This window comes from Schistocerca serialis, chromosome 7, assembly GCF_023864345.2.
Source record: "Schistocerca serialis cubense isolate TAMUIC-IGC-003099 chromosome 7, iqSchSeri2.2, whole genome shotgun sequence".
Lineage (NCBI taxonomy): Eukaryota > Metazoa > Arthropoda > Insecta > Orthoptera > Acrididae > Schistocerca > Schistocerca serialis.
The window spans coordinates 104,747,190-104,764,226 of NC_064644.1; the positions used below are offsets into that span (position 1 = coordinate 104,747,190).

A 17,037-nucleotide genomic window follows, 5' to 3' on the forward strand; every position below is an offset into this window, starting at 1 on the left:
CACCACCTCTCCTCCCCTTCCCAGGCCAAACACTGGCAGTGAAAATTTTCCACCACAGGAATTCGAACCCTCTTATCTCAGAGTCGAGCGCCACTGCACAGGCGTGCTGTAGAGAACTCCGCTAAGGAAGCGATTTGTGCTAAGACCAAAACATTAATAGTACAGGTATCTGCTCTGTTTTCACACATGTTTTTATTAGTAGCATAGCAGAGGTTGAAAATACCGCTTCAGTTGTAAATTACTTTATTTTCACACGACCGGTTTGGGTCTGTTTCAAGTCCATCCTCAGGTGTGGTACTGGAAATAGAAAAAGACGGGAGATAATTTTCACACGTCGCAACACATGCAAAAAGCAAAAAACAATTTTTTTCTTTCCTAAAAAGTTTAAAAACTTTTAAAAAACATTTCGAAACCGCCGGTCGGGCTAGATGCTGTGAAACCTATGTCAATGCGCAAGTGGCACCAGATAGTACTACGGACAACTGCCTGGGTAGGGAATATATACAAACGATATCGCGACACTTAACGCCGTGCTGTGGTCCCCGAGCACCGCGTGTACAGGTCGCGGAGTGCTGCCTGCGAGCGCAGAACAGGGAGTAGCGGATGCAACGAGGAGGCAAATTGGTAAACCAGTGGCAAAAGTGCTGCCATTTGTTGACGGAGAGAAGAACACGGAACCACTAGCTCGGCTGTTCACAATTTCAATTTAGTGGTTTACATTTAAAATGAAGAATAACAAAAAAAATTACATAAAAATACACGATTTAAGTTAAATGTGCATTATGCGTAGTAAAGGAGCGTACTGAACAGGTCGGTCCAGAACTGTGGTAAAACTGAGTGGAAGGTGCGATAAAAAATTATTATATAAACCGTAAAGCGCAATGAAAGTTTCCTTTTACATGAGTGGCAAACAAGTTTTAAATGTGTGTTACGGCGTGTGAAAATTATCTCCCGTCTTTTGCTATTTCCAGTACGACACCCGAGGATGGGCTTATAACAGTCCGAAACTGGTCGTGTGAAAATAAAGGAATTTACAACTGAAGCGGTATTTTCAACCTCTGCTATAATGCTCAGTTCTTCTAACACGTTTGTTTATTAGTAGCATAATTGTGCTGAATTGTTTCTGCCCATGAGTAAGTTCGACGAAGATCTAACTATAGTTATAGTGCTACTAAGTGGTTCTTTATGTGTAGAAAAACGAGACACAGAGTAATGAATATTTAAAATGTTGGGCAAATTAACGTGACTCTGTTGTCAGATAATTATGAGACGAGCCCTAAACAATTTAGGTACTGTGAGAGTGTGCTTACAGTCAATCTGTTCGGTATATATTCATTGTGAACAATGTTTATTTGCAGATAAGTCATTTCCTACACATCATACGGATTCCCGAAACATTGTGCATGTTTTAAAAAAGTCATAACAGGAAGCAGTGCGACTAGTAGGGAAGACTGGGATACATTTACAAACATTTCTTTTCCATTTTTTAAAACTTTTCTTGTATCTTGTTTGGAATTGTTTAAGCTTATAACGTAGTTATTAACGTATAAACTGGCATATATACAACTAGCGCAACATAACGTTTAAGAGTGCGAAATAATTTTATATAGGTTCAAGTCGAGTGTTTGAACTCGCCTCTGTTATGAGACATTTTTACGCACTTATGGGGGCAGTACACGCCAGCCACAGAACACAATAATGAGTAAACAAACCATACTACAAAAATTTTCAAAATGCGTTTTATTGTCAGTAAATTACAGTCTTAAGGTGCGCTTACACGTGAGAAATTTTACTCTCAGTAGTGGTAAGTACACTGTCAATAGCAAAACTCGCAAGTTCAAAAGCTTCTGAGAATTCTCGCCGAAAGTAGAGCGAGAACTCTCAGAGAGATGTAGTGTTGCATTATTCTCACTGGTGTAAACGTTTTTCCCACGCTCTAGGTGAATATTCTCGTCACTTCAAGAAAGTTTGAATCTGCTGAAAGTAGAGTATGGCCCAGTCCGATAAACAGTGGACCCACGAGGTTGTGCAAACTCACTGAAGCATACGAATTAAATCCAATCCTCTGGGACACCCAGAACCCAGATTTTAAAAATACAATTAATAAGAATCTAGTGATGGAAAAATTTGCGACAGACTTCGATTAATACGAAATTAAACAATTTATGAAATCAGGTAAGTTTATTTCACAAACAATTTTACATTCTTTATCAACAACAGAAAATTGTCAACTCGTCGGTACCTAAATGTATTATAAATCTTTAATAACCATGTTTTCATTTTAATTACGGGCTTCTCAGTAGCATACAAAATGAAAAATAAAAAGAGCGGAAGCGGAACGGAAGATGTCAAAAAATGACCCAAGTTTTATGCATTAAGTTTTATTGTGCCTTCTCTAAACGCCACTGGTACACAATCAACTCTGGCACGTTTTCCGTCAGCTTTTTATTAGAACTGTTCATTTAACCGTTCAATGTGAACTGACGTATTACATCGTGATATGAGCTTACTGCCTAGCCAATTACCCTTGACTAGGAATGAAATAATTTAAAAATTCATTCCTCGCTTAGGCCAACGGCCTTGCCACAGTGGTGACACCGGTTCCCGTCAGATCACCGAAGTTAAGCGCTGTCGGGCTGAGCTAGAACTTGGGTGGGTGACCATCCAGTCTGCCGAGCGCTGCTGGCAAGCAGGGTGCACTCAGCCCTTGTGGAGCAAACTGAGGAGCTACTTCACTGAGAAGTAGCGGCTCCGGTCTCGTAAACTGACATACGTCCGGGAGAGCGGTGTGCTGACCACATGCCCCTCCATATCCGCATCCAGTGACGCCTCTGAGCTGAGGATGACACAGCGGCTGATCGGTTCCGTTGGGCCTTCATGGTCTGTTCGGGCGGAGTTTAGTTCAGTTTTTTTATTCCTCATTTTCTTTTGGAAGGCAAAAACTTTGTCTCTCCGGTCACCTGCTACAGAAAATAAAGTGTTGTTTACTTCTTCAATACGCCACTGCCAAGGTATTACAGTGCGTGTACATAAATCTTCTACATCTATCATTCCATTGCGTAAGTAGCGTTGCTCATTTTGGCCCACTAAAAATTTGGAAGCGCACATAACGCCAGTACGTCAGTTGTGGCTTCCGTTTTTAAAAGCGTGGGTGTTCTAAGATCCCAAAAGTGTTTTCAATAGTTCGATGTGCCTTGATAGACGAAATTTAAATATTTTATTGGGCGCTGGTTGGTCACGAAAATACATGATTTCATAGGAAATGCGTCATCAATAACAATGCAGTAAGGAACTGGCATTGCTCCCTGGTAGGGGCTGCGGTAATGGCAGAGGTAATTCTTTTTGTTATAGCTGGTTGTACAAACTACAGTTGGAAAACCACGTCTCCATCTGAGATTCGCCCATTACAACCGACATCTATGGAGGTAAACCCATAGTTTGCATCTACGACTCCTAATAAAACGAAACTATATGTCTCCTTGTAGTCACAAAATGTACTCCCGCTGTTATGAGAGGCTTGAATAACCATATACTGTCCATCGATGGCGCCGATGCAATGAGAGAAATTCCATCTTTTCTCAAAACATACTCGTGTGTAAAACCACTCATCTTTGGTTTGAAGGCCGGCCGAAGTGGCCGTGCGGTTATAGGCGCTGCAGTCTGGAACCGCAAGACCGCTACGGTCGCAGGTTCGAATCCTGCCTCGGGCATGGATGTTTGTGATGTCCTTAGGTTAGTTAAGTTTAACTAGTTCTAAGTTCTAGGGGACTAATGACCTCAGCAGTTGAGTCCCATAGTGCTCAGAGCCATTTTTTGGTTTGAAGAAACTGAAACAAATAAAACAAATAAAAACATTATGAATAATGAATATAAATAAGTAAATAAATGATATTTTCAGCATGGTAATAAACATTACTGTTCTTTAAAATGCACTAATATTGTATATCAAATTCTCAGACACCGACATCTTCCCATTGCGTTGATGAGGTGAACGGATTGCCAACGATAATGGAGAAGGCCATGAAGCAACTCAGATTGACGAAATGAACCGAAAGTCACTCGCAAACAAAACAAAAAGTATAAATGGAAGAAAATGGCAGTGCTATAAAAGCAGTACTAGAAATAATCGCCAAAACCACTGAAGAACACGACGAATTTGGAGAGTACGTTGCTTGTGAACTCCGTCTCTCAGATTGGAATATGTTAGGAGGAGACTGAAAACGGAAATAAGGAAATCAATATTGATTGCAGTTAAAGAAGAAAATGCAAATTCCATGTATTGTTTATCTGCCAGCAGCTCCAACGCTACCCCCGTCAACGCAACCCACTTTGCCGGAGCTCTGAATGCAAACAGTCGTTCATCAGCCAAAGAATTTGTCGAGTGGTTTGACTACGCTGTATTTCGTTTACTACGATTTGGCATTTTTAAAATTTGTTTTCTATTGTATTTACTTTGTGATATATTTACGATTATTTGTAATCTTTGTGGCAAAAAAAAAACCTAACTTCAAAGATACTTCGAAAATCAATAGCTACCTTCAGATACGTCTCTCTGAGAACGCAGAAAATTGAAGGCGCTGTTTCCGCTTATCTTACATACATAAGCGGAAGAGATACAGTAGACTGCCATAAGACTAACATGTAATAACACATGTTATACTTTTATAATATAAATTAATGCATTTCAGTTAAGGCTTTGCAAAATAAATACACTGATGCATTTCAAATATTTACTTGTTGCGGAAAATAGTGGGAAGATGTATGTATTGTAAGAAAAATTTATAAATTTCAAATATTTACCTGTTGCAAAAAATCGTAAGGCAGTCATCAGACGCTCACGAACCGATATTCTTTCTCTCATTGCAGGTTTTTTTTTTTTTTTTTTTTTAAATTATGCCCCCCCCCCACCCCTAATTCTACTAACAATTCAAATTCAACACTTGATTATCGGTAAAAATTCCTAATTTTCTAGGCGTGTTAGAGTTCCAGTTCGTAAACTAAAGCGTGGCATGCGCCTAAATTAGTCCTCCTTTGTATTCATGACTTGACCCATTGAATTTTTTTTCAATAAGCACAGAACTAATAACGCTGGTGCGACTGCCCTTTTTCATGTTAAATACATCTTGTAAACTTATAATCGCACTCAGAACTGACCGTGTGTGTATAAACTGTCTGAAGTGGACTAGCGAGTGTTTCCACGGAGAGTTTCTCTTCGCGAGTGAACCCAGGTGAATTTCACCCTATAGCACTAACCTGCTGTGACATAAGCTAATGTTACCCTGTAGGAGGATTTTGAGTTTTCCGCATTTGTGTTTAATGGATGAAGGTATCGAACTATAATTTTGAATAGAGTGCAACTAATAGAAAAACTAAGCAGACTTTAATTTTGGTGTAATGAAATTAGTAAAATTCATATACGAATGAAAAATGAACGGACGTCAGCCCAGTTAGGCACATTAAATGGGAAATATAAGTTTAAGAAAATTGAATATCAGTTATTGAAGATACTTTCATTAGTATTACCTTTGAATAGCACACAGGATACAAACGGACACAGGGCACTCTGAGCTGTGGGTAGCAGTAGTTACCAATAATGCACAAACCAGTAATTATAGAAAGCAAAATTGTACCAAACTCATAATAATAGCAGCTACAATCACTACCATTACGTGACTCAGCACTGAGATGTTACTGCAGGAAGTGCAGAACTAAAATTGGTCAGGAGGAGGTTCTGACTTAACTGACATATAAACATCACAAACAAAAATAAGTAATATCAAAATTACACTGTTTATACTCCCATTTATAAAAATGTATCATATTTCCGTAGTAGCAATAATATTTCAATTACTTTTCTAATATGAGAAGAATATGGTGGGGACCCATAAACTGATATTGTATCACTAGTCCAGCTCTATGATTATTTCAGTAGCAAAATTCTATTCAACCATATTTAATTCTTAGCTTCACTTGTAATAGTTTATGGTTTTACTCTTTTCAAGGCAAATTATTCAACACTGATGCTCAATTAACTTAAAAAATTCATTCATGATAGTAATGAAAACTAAATTAAGTTTCGAATGAGTATAACTTATTTGCCTTCTTTTCATCACCTGTGAAGAAGGTGTTTTGGACAGTAACATTTACACAGTCTGGCACTGAATTTTTGCAAAACGATACTTTGCAATAAACTGAAATTACTTTAGCAACGTTCTAACTAACTTCAACTCTTGCTAATCCTTGCACATTTGACCAGCATAAATAAATCACTAGTTCATTTAAAACAGGATACTCGGTTTTCTGAACACTTAGAAGGAGATCCTGCATAGGTTCATGATAAGGATAAAAGTTTGGGTTCTAAACACAAGTTTATAGCACTTGGATTATTATTAAAATCACTCACACAAATTAACTGCTCCATGCTCTGATACATATCAGTTTGCATGAAGTTGGTGGAGCAGTGGCGGCTAACTGTACTCACGGCTCTTAATGTTTGAATACTCCATACAATTTCTTCTTGGCGGCGGATTTTTCATGTGTTCCTTTTTCCCTACAGTACCATGTAATAGCAGAATCCACATCCGAGGCAAAATTCATTGCAAAGCGGCTTCCAATTGTCTCCCTTGGCACAGTTGATGTGTACCGTGCAACTGCTAGCCACTGACTAAGTATCGTTCCCACCAAGTAGCCGCCCAGTTCGACCGCCAAAACCACCTTTTACATCGCGCTGAGACACTTCCGTTGCGGAGGGACTTCCCTACGCCTTTTACATGTTACAAACATAAACGCCTTAAGCATGAACCAGCTTCCAATATACAAGGTTTTTCTTCTAAACATACACATATTCGCGGTGGTCTAGTGATTCTAGGCGCGCAGTCCGGAACCGCGGGACTGCTACTGTCGCAGGTTCGTATCCTGCCTCGGGTATGGATGTGTGTGATGTCCTTAGATTAGTTAGGTTTAAGTAGTTCTAAGTTCTAGGGGACTGATGACCACAGCAGTTAAGTCCCATAGTGCTCAGAGCCATTTGAACCATACACATATTATAAAATTTCATTATTTTAATAAATTGTTTTTCTTTGTATATATATATATATATATATATATATATATATATATATATATATATATATATATGCACACTTCGTAATTACATATACATGGTTATATAATATAAACCTCCCACTAATCGATATAAGTGTTACAACCCCGCCCCGTAAACTGTTCTGATAGTAACTATCGAGAGCCAGAGCTGCGAGCTACTCTCACGTGTAAATGCACCATCACTTACTTCGCTAAACACTAAAATTTTACTCGTAGTGAGCAGATTTTTTGGCGAACTTCCACCTGTTAACATAATAGGGTCTACATAGAAGTTTCATTGTTAATTAAACGCCTGTTCATCATCACTGCCTCAGTTGCAACTTAAGCACACACAGAATAATGTGTTTCCTGTGGCACAATCACAACGGCTCACATTTTACATCTAAGGCCGTGGACCCACTTCTGATTTCTTTTTTATTGGTAGTACCGTTATAAGCAGTAAACACAGACGTAATTTTCAGCCTCTTCACCTGACTGCTGCAGGTTATAAGAGGAAGGAAGGTGAACTAGATAGGACATTCATTAAGACTAGACTGCAGGAAGGAGGAGATAAAAGATAATAAACGCTGTAAAGGGAAGCAGAAATCACGGGGATCTGAAGAGGATGGGAGAAGACAGGAAAGCATGGAGAGTTGCCATGCAAAAATCTGCCTTTGAGCGTAACACTAATGATGAGTTCAGAAGTGGTCTGCCCTCACTCCTTGTTCCTGCATTTATCAATTTCTTGCACTTATCAGTCATTGATTACACAGAATTATTAATTTCTGCTAGAGATTCATTAGGTTCAAGTAGCCTTTTTAAGTAACCTCCTAAGTTCTGCAGAAACGATTATCATTTGAACCATGTTGGCCCTCGGGTTCAAGGTCAGCATCGATATGGCGGCGCAATACGCCTACCGGTAAAATGTGACTGTGGCTCTCTTTGTCGCTATAAACCGAAAGTAATGTGACTTGAGCACATGTGCAGTACGCCTGGCAGACGTTTCCGTGAACCGTATCGTCAGATCACTAATGCCGAAAGAAGGTGCATTATTGGCATGAGAGTATGTGATGCATCCACTCGGGAAACTGCAGCTCGTGTGGGACGAAGTGTTTCGGCAATGCAACTGGTGTGTGGAGAATGGTTGACGGAAGGCCGTTAAACAGGACGAACTGGGTTAGGTCGCACAAATCAGACTTCATCTCCCCCCCCCCCCTCCCTCCCTCCAACGAGAATATCGACACTTCATCCGAATGGGATTACAGGACAGATCTGCCTGCTTCTCGGATCTGGCGCAGCAGAGGAACAGTGAAACAGTGGAACACATCGTACACTATCAGGTGTGACAGTCCGACCCGGTTAATTCTGACATGTGTTATGTGTGCGCCGTCCTCTTCTCCACTTACCCCCTACGGATCTGCAGAAACATACTAGACGGCAATGGTATAAGGAACGTCGTCACCGGGGACAGGAATGGCATTAGATGGTGTTTTCGGACGAATCCAGGTTCCGTTTGTTTCAAAACGATGGCCTGATTTTTGTTCATCACAGACAGGGAGAGCGGATTTTTTACGTTACATTATATTTATCGTTTTCCATGGATCCCTTGGAGAGGAGTCTCTGGGACATGGAAAGAGTCAAAGTTTTTCTATTTTACTCAGATACATGGATATTGTACAATTCAAAAGCAGACAGAGTTACAGAGTTATGAGCTATAATACTTGTGAAGATATTCATCGATGGAGTAGGAGGAGTTGGCCAACAGGAAGTTCTTTAGTTCACTCTGAAACCGATCTTTATCACTTACAAGACCTTTTATATGTTCTGGTAAGTTATTGAATATATGAGTAGCCACGTATTTGATTCCTTTTTGTACTAATGTTAAGCTTTTATAGTCCTTGTACAGATTGTTTTTGGTTCTAGTGTTATAATCATGTTTTGCACTATTTTGTGTAAAAAGAGACATGTTGGAAATGACAAAGGACATCAATGAGTATATGTACTGAGAAGTAGTAGTTAGAATACCAAGTTTCTTAAAGAGGTCTCTGCATGTTGAACTAGGACTGAGACCAGATGCAATTCTGACTCGTTTCTGAATTTTGAAAATGTTTTCTCTGTGAGAGGAGCTTCCCCAAAAGATAATTCCATAACTCATTAGTGAAAGGAAGAAGGCCGAATAAGCGAATTTCTTCACTTTTATATACCTATTTCTGCTATCATGCGTACTGCAAATGTAGCTGAACTAAGGCGTTTCATTAAGTCTAGAGTGTGAGTTTACCAATTTAGGTTGTGGTCAATTTGTAGCCCTAAAAATTTGACACTGTCTACAGATTTAATTTCATTGTTTGAATACATTATACTTATAGGGTCAGGTATTCTTTGTGAGGTACTAAACTGTATGTACTTAGTCTTGTCCAAATTCAGTGACAATCCATTTGATGTGAACCAGCCACTGATACCTACAAATATTTCATTACCTGATTGCTCAGTGAGATCACAGGTACTGTATTTTATACCAATACTTGTATCACCTGCAAATAAGACAAAATTTTCATTTTGTGACACTGCATATGGAAGGTCATTAATATAATAGGAACAACAAGAGACCTAAAATAGAGCCCTGACACATCCCTTGTCTGATGGTTTCATATTTCGAATGACTACTGTTATGTGGTAAGCCTCATACAGACAAATACTGTTCCCTGTTAAAATATTCGAAGTGGTAATAACTTTTGATTTATTGATTCTAATATATCATCTGTAAAAGTGAAAACAGCTTGATCAGTTGACAATCCTTTCTAAAATCCAAACTGATTGTGAACGAGAAGATTTTTCTGTAATACATGTTTATAAAGTCTATTGTACATAACCCTTTCAAACACCTTTGAAAATATTGCGAATAATGAAATGGGACAGAAGTTTTCCACTGATATTTGTCTCCATATTTGTGTAATGGTTTGACAACAGCATATTTAAGCCTATCTGGAAAAGTACCAATGTGAAGGGATTCATTACATAAGTAACTCAGCATGTCCCAAAGTTCTGAGGAGCCACATTTAATTATGGTAGTGCTGATTTCATCATAACCACTGAAAGATTTGTTTTTAAGAGAGCTAATAATATTAGAAATCTCTTTTGGTGGTGTAGGATATAGTTGAATTTTGTCAAACTTCTGCCAAAATGCATTTCTTAAATATTTTAAGCTGTTTTCTGAGGAACTATGCGAACTTTAGTTGTGTGCTACTGAATGGAAAAAGTTATTGAAAGTGTCTGCAATTTTCGAGGTATCTCTAATTAACTCATTATTTACATTAAACGTAATTTCCTCATTTGCCTGATTAGTTTTTCCTGTTTCACTTTTTGCTATGTTCCATATAGTTTTTATCTTGTTATTAAAGGCATTTATTTTTTTCTCGAAAATAAGTGCTTTTTGAGGTTCTGATTACTTTGTTTGGAATTTTACAACATAATTTGTAATGTGATTTAGCTCTGTAGTAATCTTTTTCTCTTGACATTAAGTACAGTCTTCTTTTTGTTTTGCAAGATACTTTTATTTCATTTGTAATCCAAGGATTTAAAACATTTAATCTTTTTGCTTTGATTACTTTCTTAGGACAGCAGTTTTCATTGTGACCTATGACCATATTAGAGAAAGAGTTACATTTTTCATTTATCCTGGGTGAATTGTATACATCTTTCCAGTGTGCATTCCTCAAACAGTTTTTTATACCTTCATTTCCTGTTCCATTTATTATTTGTATAGTTTCCCACTTCCTGTTATTAGTTGAATCAGACCCCCACTATATTAAATGAAAGCAACTGTGCACCATGATCTGAAAGGCCATTAAATATTGGATTCGTACTGCGATTTGCTAGTGTGGTAGTATCTATGAAAATGTTACCTGTAGCAGCGCTGCTGGTGTCTGTAAACCTGGTTGGAAACTATACTAAGGGAGTGAGATTATAAGAGGTGGTGAGAGACTCTAGTATGGATCGTGAGTGACTATTCTCCAGAAAATTTAAATTGAAATCTCCACTTAGTATGACTTCATTATTTTCAGAAGTTAAGAAATTTAATACTGCATCAAGCTGTTTAGTGAATAGCTGGAAATTACCAGTTGGAGCCCTGTATATTGTGACTATAATTATTTTTCTTTTGTGTGTTTCTACTTGTGTGGCACATGCTTCAAAATGCTGATCGCTACAGTATTTAAAAATGTCCATGTTTTTATAATTGTAACCCTTTCTAATGTAAGTGGCCAATCCACCTTTCTCCATCTCTTTTCTACAATACTTTGAAGCTAAGGTATACCCTTCCATATAAAGTACTTCAATTTCACTACCTAAATGATTTTCAGAAATACAAATAATATCAACAGGAAGTATAGACTGTAGCTCATCTAAACAGATCTGAAATTCATTAATTTTGTTTTTTAAACCTTTGATATTGTGATGTAGTAAATTTACTGTTATTTTTTTTTTGTCTTCAGAAGTATTTTGCTTAACATTTTCAGGTACAGTTTTTTTTCAATATTGAATGTGTAGATAATGAGCTTAACCTTAAAATCACAGTGACTGCATTCGCAGAAAACAACCCAAAGCTTTATGGTGTATGGTGCAGCTCTGTGACCCATTGCTAACCATCAGAGATGAAATTTGGGACTAGGTGAATGGAGCATGGATTGCTATACCTCTGGACGTCATTCGAGTTGTATGCGTCGATGCCATCAAAATTTATCGGGGCCCGTGGCGGATCCTGTGTCTACTAGGCAACAGGACACGCACTGAACCGAGTTTATTGAAAAGCTAATCATTTCTGCAGAACATGCTAATGTAAATGTCCTATGCATATGAACGTCCTATCTCTAGTTCTTCGAGGTGTTCAGTTTTTTCTGAATGTGTTTTTATCTCTTCTCAATACTAGAACGCATGGTCCCTGGAAACTTCGATATTTGAGTAGCAACATTTATTCACCTTACACAAAGGGCGAAACATTCACTCCAGTGGTACCGTGGAAATTGTGAGAGCCCTAGTACTAATCTTCCATTATCGGTAGCGTTGTAGCAAGAATGGTTCCCGAGAAAAGTACTCTGCACAGACATACCTCGGTCTCTCCTCCTCATGATGCGAAGAATTATTAAGTGAGATTAGTGCTTTAGTTTCCCAAAGGGGATTGAAAATTAAAAATATTGCACCAGAAATTAGAAGTGAACATGTTTCGCTCCTAAAAATTTTCAGAGTTTAATTAATTTTCTGCATTTCACAGATCCAAATTCGTCATGTTTCACTTCGTAGTCAAAACTATTCACGGCAAACCAAAGGCTTCGATGCATGGGAGTAGCCTTAAGTAACGCATGGTGCACTGTGGTGCTGTGGTCGCGGTCGGTGATAGTGGGTGGTTGAGAGTGACAAAAATTTTAATGCTAACGTAACTAAGATTCGCCGCTGTCAACACAAATTTCGCAGTGTCATCTCTTCCTAGCGCGTCAAAAGTCTCAGGAAAAAAGGAACAAAGGAAAAGTTGCTCAAGGAAACTGTGATTCCGTCCCAATTCAACATTTAAGGGAGGAGTAATTAATATACACTCCTGGAAATGGAAAAAAGAACACATTGACACCGGTGTGTCAGACCCACCATACTTGCTCCGGACACTGCGAGAGGGCTGTACAAGCAATGATCACACGCACGGCACAGCGGACACACCAGGAACCGCGGTGTTGGCCGTCGAATGGCGCTAGCTGCGCAGCATTTGTGCACCGCCGCCGTCAGTGTCAGCCAGTTTGATGTGCCATACGGAGCTCCATCGCAGTCTTTAACACTGGTAGCGCGTGGACGTGAACCGTATGTGCAGTTGACGGACTTTGAGCGAGGGCGTATAGTGGGCATGCGGGAGGCCGGGTGGACGTACCGCCGAATTGCTCAACACGTGGGGCGTGAGGTCTCCACAGTACATCGATGTTGTCGCCAGTGGTCGGCGGAAGGTGCACGTGCCCGTCGACCTGGGACCGGACCGCAGCGACGCATGGATGCACGCCAAGACCGTAGGATCCTACGCAGTGCCGTAGGGGACCGCACCGCCACTTGCCAGCAAATTAGGGACACTGTTGCTCCTGGGGTATCGGCGAGGACCATTCGCAACCGTCTCCATGAAGCTGGGCTACGGTCCCGCACACCGTTAGGCCGTCTTCCGCTCACGCCCCAACATCGTGCAGCTCGCCTCCAGTGGTGTCGCGACAGGCGTGAATGCAGGGACGAATGGAGACGTGTCGTCTTCAGCGATGAGAGTCGCTTCGTCCTTGGTGCCAATGATGGTCGTATGCGTGTTTGGCGCCGTGCAGGTGAGCGCCACAATCAGGACTGCATACGACCGAGCCACACAGGGCCAACACCCGGCATCATGGTGTGGGGAGCGATCTCCTACACTGGCCGTACACCACTGGTGATTGTTGAGGGGACACTGAATAGTGGACGGTACATCCAAACCGTCATCGAATCCATCGTTCTACCATTCCTAGACCGGCAAGGGAACTTGCTGTTCCAACAGGACAATGCACGTCCGCATGTATCCCGTGCCACCCAACGTGCTCTAGAAGGTGTAAGTCAACTGCCCTGGCCAGTAAGATCTCCGGATCTGTCCCCCATTGAGCACGTTTGGAACTGGATGAAGCGTCGTCTCACGCGGTCTGCACGTCCAGCACGAACGCTGGTCCAACTGAGGCGCCAGGTGGAAATGGCATGGCAAGCCGTTCCACAGGACTACATCCAGCATCTCTACGATCGTCTCCATGGGAGAATAGCAGCCTGCATTGCTGCGAAAGGTGGATATACACTGTACTAGTGCCGACATTGTGCATGCTCTGCTGCCTGTGTCTATGTGCCTGTGGTTCTGTCAGTGTGATCATGTGATGTATCTGACCCCAGGAATGTGTCAATAAAGTTTCCCCTTCCTGGGACAATGAATTCACGGTGTTCTTATTTCAATTTCCAGGAGTGTATATGTGTAATAATGAAGAACATGAAAATATATTGGAGCAAAATGTCCAAATGTAAAAGCAACTTTTTGCGATCTCATATAGTGCCAAAAAGACAAAAGACGGCACGGAACAAAGAAACCGATCAACAAAGAGAAGCACGTCAAGCAGTGTTAGAACAAAATTTTCAACGAAAAAAAAGATAATTTAACAGAAGAGCAGAGTGACTATGTTAGGGAGACAGGTCGGAGAAGAAAGCAATCATATAGAAAAACAAGAAAAAGATCGGATGGCAATAAAAGTGATGAATATAATACAGAAATAATAAATAATATTCGCTTAAGGAATCAGGTAGCGGGACACTTATGGAAGACACCTTCAAATGTTGGATGCGCAAGGAGGCAAGGACGTCACTGTCTTAAAAATGAGGCATTCATTACGATCAAACTATAAAATGAACATCCAAGTATAGCAGTCTGGAGAATGAATAAAGCATGTAAATTTTGTAAGGCGAAAAAATTTAAAGGAGAAACAACATGTATACCTTGCGCAGACGGTAAAATATCATTTCCAGCACTGAAATTGCCTCCACCTGAATTCGTTGAGTATATGAAAGGCAAAACAGGGATATCGGAGGACTTTTTGAAAAAAAAAAAAAAAAAAATTAAAAGACGCTATAACGCATGCGGAGAACAACATCATTTGAAGCAACAACAATGACCGAGGAGGAAGGATTTAATATGGTATAAAGACTTTATGTGCAAGATATTTGCGCGCAAAAAAGAAACGAGAAAGTCTTTCGCTGATGTATTTTTGTCCGTTATTACATTTATAAAGCTACTGACTGAAAACTAAAACCCCAGCGAAGCGAGTTATTATCAGTTAGTATATTTAAAAAAAGATTCACCAATAGGATCAGACGTACTGAATACCCCCACCCCCACCCATCCAAAAAAAACGGTGGTTACACCTTATTTTCGTATAACAGAAAAAGCCACATAATGGTGCGCCACTTACAGACAAGCAAAATATCTTTGTGCTTTCCCCTTAAAAGCTTTAACCCAACCTCATTCCAGATATCGACAGCGAATTGTTCAGGCGCCTATGAAGCCCGTGTAGAAACCCCGTCGTACTTTTGGACAGGATCTGTCTGTACTGGCGATGAAATAACGTAGAAAATCTGTTGACCGATAACTGGGTAGATCTCACGCCACACCATACACATACGACTTTTTCGATCGACGATGTTTGTGACAAAAAGTCCTTTCCGTGAATCTGATTGCTTATTCCACACTCATTCCTACCTACGAATATAACTCTTTGCCCAAGCAAAGGAAGTCGGTAATAAATGGGAGGTTTCCCGACTTATTAATAAGGAAATATGCGTGCTGTTCAAGTGCTTCCATTATTTTATCCGCCCTCTGCAGTGTAACGCCGCCGAGGACAACTTTGTGCATACAGAATTCTGACAGCCCTGGTTTGTACGCCTGCGTATAAATTTGCATGATGCACGTCCACGCGCCATCAGAGGCCACGGTACATCTGAAATTCAAAATATCGGCACTTAGGAGCGTGCGAGGGACCTTCGAGGATGGGTCGTCGATGACTGAAGTAAGCTGTATCTTTTAATTGCAATTGGCCGCTCCGATAAAAGGTTTGTAATTCGAGAATAACTCGTTCCATTGATCCTTCCAGTCTAGCAGTGCCCAGTTCCAGTCTAGGAGACATTAGGTAGAGACGTTTGATAAATAAAGAAGGAAATAATCGGAGATCTATACAGGAATTATGACCATAAATAATGAAAACTGACACTGGTGAATATAAATGAGAATTGAAGCAAAAACTTTCTACGAATGTCACTCCAAAAGAAATGCACACTATTGTTGTAAAAATACAGTTTTCATTCTGCATGTGCTAAAGTTTCTCCCGCTTGTTTTCAAACTTAGTTCAACCTGTTCCCGTGAGTGGCGCCGTCACAGCATGTCTTCAGGATGGCTGCTACACTTGATGTTCGTCAGAAGCCACGTTCTGTCATAGAATTCCTGTGCTGTGAAAACGATAGAGTGGGAAACATCCACAAGAGGTTGAAAAAGGTGTATGGAGATGCTGCTGTCGATCGCAGTACAGTTAGTCGGTGGGCAAGCAGGTTACGTAATGAAAGCGGGCACGGCAATATTGAAGATTGTGTGTGTGTGTGTGTGTGTGTGTGTGTGTGTGTGTGTGTGTGTGAAATCTTATGGGACTTAACTGTTAAGGTCATCAGTCCCTAAGCTTACACACTACTTAACCTAAATTATCCTAAGGACAAACACACACACCGATGCCGGAGGGAGGACTCGAACCTCCGCCGGGATCAGCCGCTCAGTCCATGACTGCAGCGCCTTACAACCGCTCGGATAATCCTATTGAAGATTGACCTCGCAGCGGCAGGCCTCGTACTGCATACACTCCAGACAGTGTGCAGAGAGTTAACGAATTGGTGACTGCTGACAGACGCATCACAGTGAACGAATTGTCACGCTACTTTGGGATAGGGGAAGGAAGTGTTTGCAGAATACTGAAAGTGTTGGGGTTAAAAAAGGTTTGTGCCGGGTGGGTTTCCAGGATGTTGACAGTGGCTCACAAAGGAACAAGAAAAACGGTATGCAGCGAACTTTTGGAACAGTAGAAGAATGGTGGAGATGAATTTCTTGGAAGAATTGTGACAGGTGATGGAACATGGCTCCATCATTTTTCACCAGAGACGAAGAGGCAATCAGTGGAGTGGCATCATGCAAATTCACACAGGAAGAAAAAATTAAAAACCACACCTTCTGCTGGAAAAGTTATGGCTACGCTGTTTTTAGTTTCCGAAGGACTCTTGCTTGTGGACATCATGCCAAGTGGAACCACCATAAATTCTGACGCATATGTGATGACACTGAAGAAACTTCAAGCTCGACTTAGTCGTGTTCGACCACATCGATAAAAGCGGGATGTTTTG

At 40.4% G+C, this 17,037-nt stretch overlaps 1 pseudogene; it reads left to right on the forward strand.

The window, feature by feature from the left end:
* The first annotated feature begins 2,570 nt into the window (after positions 1–2,570).
* On the forward strand, positions 2,571–2,688 carry LOC126413517 (5S ribosomal RNA; annotated as a pseudogene).
* The last annotated feature ends 14,349 nt before the right edge of the window (positions 2,689–17,037 follow it).